The sequence below is a fragment of the Heptranchias perlo genome, unplaced genomic scaffold (assembly GCF_035084215.1).
Source record: "Heptranchias perlo isolate sHepPer1 unplaced genomic scaffold, sHepPer1.hap1 HAP1_SCAFFOLD_59, whole genome shotgun sequence".
Classification (NCBI taxonomy): Eukaryota; Metazoa; Chordata; class Chondrichthyes; order Hexanchiformes; family Hexanchidae; genus Heptranchias; species Heptranchias perlo.
Genome location: NW_027139612.1, coordinates 422371 through 426573, shown reverse-complemented (window position 1 = coordinate 426573; position 4203 = coordinate 422371). Strand labels below are relative to the sequence as shown.

Below are 4203 nucleotides of genomic sequence, written 5' to 3'. Positions count from 1 at the left end.
CTGGGGTGCAGAGAATTCCAAAGATTCACAATCCTTTGAGTGAAGAAATGTTTCCTCATGTCGGTCCTAAATGGCCGACCCCTTATCTTGAGACTATGAGCTCTAGTTCTTGACTCTCCAGCCAGGGGAATCAGACTCTCAGCATCTACACTGTCAAGCCGTCTAAGAATTTTATACATTTCAACGCGATCACCTCTCATTCTTCTAAACTCCAACCAATATTGGCCAATTTTACACAATATTTCCTCATACTACAATTGCAGCAAGACCTCCTTACTCTTATATTCCAACACCCTTCCAAAAAAGGCTAACATATCATTTCCCTTCCTCACTCTCATTCGACCCTTGGTAAATCAGTATTTCCAGCATGTTTTTCCTCTTTTCCTTCGATAGGGAAAAGAAATGAAGGTTGATAACATTTTACTATAATTACACTCGATTATGAACTGCATCAAATTCGATTGGAAACTTAAGAGTTTCTGATGGAAATAAACTAATAAGCACACTTAATTGCGATGGCCGGGAATCGAACCCGGGTCAACTGCTTGGAAGGCAGCTATGCTCACCACTATACCACCATCGCTGAAAATAATCAACAATAAAACAGTTCCCAAACATCAGATCCTGACCAGACACTGCAGGCTGTTGGATTTTGTTCTTCATTTGAACTGGTTTCTGACGGATCCTTTCTCGCTCTGTTGCAGTTCCTGTTTCCGCCCAGTAGATTTCACCAACCCCCAATCAATGGAAATTCCACACCAGCCAGTAATTCTTCACCTGATATCGGACTGAAGAGACAGTCGATACCTGCAATACTTGACCAGCTGGAAATACATTTTACCACAGCTCACATCAGCGATTGAGTAAAGTTAAATAATTACATTAAATCATTACAGAGACCTGACTACCAACTGGGCAGGAATGGCAGCTTAATATTCAAGTCTATAATATCTTTAGAAAGGACAGGGAAATAGGGAAAGGAGGAGGAGCAGCAATATTACTAAAGGACAATATTACAGCAGTTCAAAGATAGAATATCAGTGAGGGTGAGCGGGCAGTGTAAACACTCTGAGAGAGACCCATCACAAGTGCCCCCGCTGTACTCCTCCAGAAGGTATAAGAAGGGCGAGTGCGGGAGGATTTCTTCATTCTTTGTGAAAGTGTTTGTGAGATTGTGGAAATGTCTGGAAGAGGAAAAACCGCCGGTAAAACTCGGTCCAAGGCCAAGTCTCGCACATCCCGGGCCGGACTGCAGTTCCCTGTTACCCGTGTTCAGAGGCTCCTGCGAAAGGGGAACTATGCTGAACGTGTGGGTGCCGGAGCCCCGGTCTATCTGGCTGCTGTGCATCGAGTATCTGACGGCTGAAATCCTCGAGGTGACCGGCAACGCGGCCAGGGACAATCAAGAAGACCCGCCTCATCCCCAGACACCTGCAGCTGGCCATCCGCAACGACGAGGAGCTCAACAAGCTGCTGGGACGGGTGACCATCGCTCAGGGTGTTGACTGATATCCAGGCCGTGCTGCTGCCGAAGAAAACCAGCATTGTGAGCTCCAAGAGCAAGTAAACCGGCCAAGGCTTAATCTGATAACCCAAAGGACAGGACCAACCTGATTGAAATCTTTGAAGAAGGAACAGAAAGTGTAGACAAGTTTAATGCAGTAGATGTGATATATTTGGATTTTCCGAAGGCCTTCTATAATGTAGCACATTGTAGACTCATGGCTAAGTTCAGAGCACGTGGAGTCAGGATCAGTTGGCAGAATGGATAGCAAGTTGGCTACAAAACTGAAAGCCGAGAATAGAGGTGAAGAGTCGCTACTCAGACTGGCAAAAGGTGGGAAGTGGAGTTCCAGTTGCTGGGACCACTGTTCTTAACAATTTACTTTAACGATTGGGATTCGGGAATCGGAAGTACAATTCCAAAATTTGTGGACGACACCAACTTGGGGGATTTAGTTAATACAAAGGAAGAAAGCATCAAAATGCAAGAGGACATAAATAAACTTGCAGAATGAACAATCAGGAGGTCACACACTGCTTGGATAATAAGAGTCTAAACGGGATAGACGAGCAAAGGGATCTAGTGGTACAGATACACAAATTACTAAAAGTAGCGACCCAGGTTAATCAGGTCATAAAAAGACAAATCAAACACTAGGATTCATTTCTAGAGGGATAGAGTTGAAAAGCAAAGGAGTTATGTTAAACTTGTATAGAACCTTGTTTCGACCAGACTTGGAATACTGCGAACAGGTCTCGTCTCCATATGATAGACATAGGGGCATTGGAGAAGGTGCAAACAAGATTCACAAGGATGATACCAGAAATGAGAAGTTATTCTTATCAGGAAAGACTGAACAGACTGGGTCTCGTTTCACTAGAAAAGAGAAGGCTGAGGGTTGATCTGATCGAGGTTTTTAAAGAAAATGATAGGGTTTGTTAGGATAGATGTAGAGAAAATGTTTCCTCTTGTGGGGAGTCCAAAACTTCAGGTAATAAACATGAAATAGTCGCTAATAAATCAAATCGGGAATTCAGGAGAAATTGCTTTACCCAGAGAGTGGTTAGAATGTGGAACTTGCAACGACGAGGAGCAGCTGAGGCAAATAACAGAGGGGCATTTAAGGGGAAGATAGATCAGCACATGAGGGAGAAAGGAACAGAAGGATATGCAGATCGGGTGAGATGAAGTAAGGAAGGAGGAGGCTCATGAGCAGCATAAACGCCGGCATAGACTAGTTGGGCCGAATGGCCTGTTTCTGTGCTGTCGTTTCAATGTAACTCGATGTAAAGGCTCTTTTCAGAGCCACCCTCTGTATCTGTGAAAGGGCTGGTTGCTGTCTGAAAGGAGACCCTGATATCATGCTCCCAGTGTGGCTTTGAGCTGCTTTTGTCTCGTTGTGGACGAGATGAGGTATTAATGGGACTGGAGTCGCGGCAGTGACCTCAGTCCGGTACTTTAAACGGTGACTTATAGAACCCAGCCCACACATCACCAGTTTTCTTGTATTTATTTAAACTACTTGCCATGCTGGGCTCGTAAAGAATCACCAGAACTGCTCGACTAACCTTTCTACATCTGTGGAATTCAGCGCTTCGCTCCGTTTCTGTTCTATTTTGTTGGATTATTTACAAACTCACTGGGGAATCACTGAAATGTAACTCTGTACAGAAACAAATAACAGTGAATTGCCTGGTGCCCAGGAGATCAGGAACATTACTCGCCTTTCGTCCTGTTAACGAGTAAACCGTGTTTAGAGTCCAACGACTCGCTTTGGTTCCATATGGGGGATTAAACAGAGAAATCGGGAGGGGAGGAGACAGTCAGAGTGACAGAGTGGAGAGCGGCCTCTGATCTTCCAGCTCCACCTCCAGTTCTCTCCATCCGACAGTTTCAAACCGTTTATCGATAATAGAACCGAACCTCAGCGCTCCGCACAAACCCTGACAGACCCGGGCTTCATATTCAAGGATTCCCAAAACCCGAAGCTTTCAAATAAGCCCCGTTACAATGAGAAATCGTTAATATTCCTGCCTAAATACAGTCCATTCAATAACAAGTCAACTCGGCTCCTCCATTTCAGTCTGTTTCCCTGTTCGATCTCCCCACACATCCCCTCCCAGACGGGTTCAGCGTTTTACAAACACCTTATTCCAGCTTATTTGGAGAATCTCATGTGTTGGGGTTTGAGTTATGACGCGGAGTTTCTCCGCCAGTGTTACCGTCTCACAGAGACTCTCGCCCTGAATCTGTGAAAAGATTATGACCATTAACTGGGACTGGAGCCGAACACATCCCCAGTTACAGTGAGGCCCGGCCCGGACATCTCATTCTCTCTATTTTATATCAGACAGTATCCCACTTTCATGTCCAGCAATAGAGAGAGAGAGAGACAGTATCAGTCTTACACTCCCTATCTGTGTCCAAATCACGCTCAATAGCAGTATCCGCCTTCATATACAGCAGCAGAGAGAGAGAGGGAGGCAGACACGGTGAGAGAGACAGAGAGAGCGGTGAGACACAGTGACAGACAGACGTTAACAGTATTAGTTCCAGACTGACCGGTAAAGTGCCGTTTTATCCAGAAAGATCGCGTTGGAGAGACAGAAGATGCAATCTCATCTCTCACTGATATTGTACAAGGGTCAGAAACACTATTAATCCCACACTCGGGGACAGTACAGAGAGGGACAGAAACA

The 4203-nt window shown here is 45.2% G+C and overlaps 1 non-coding gene across 1 annotated transcript; it reads right to left on the bottom strand.

Annotated features, from left to right (window-relative positions):
- Positions 1–511: 511 nt before the first annotated feature.
- trnag-ucc (transfer RNA glycine (anticodon UCC)) lies at positions 512–583 on the bottom strand. Its single transcript has one exon. It is a non-coding gene; the product is annotated as a tRNA-Gly (tRNA).
- Positions 584–4203: the final 3620 nt, after the last annotated feature.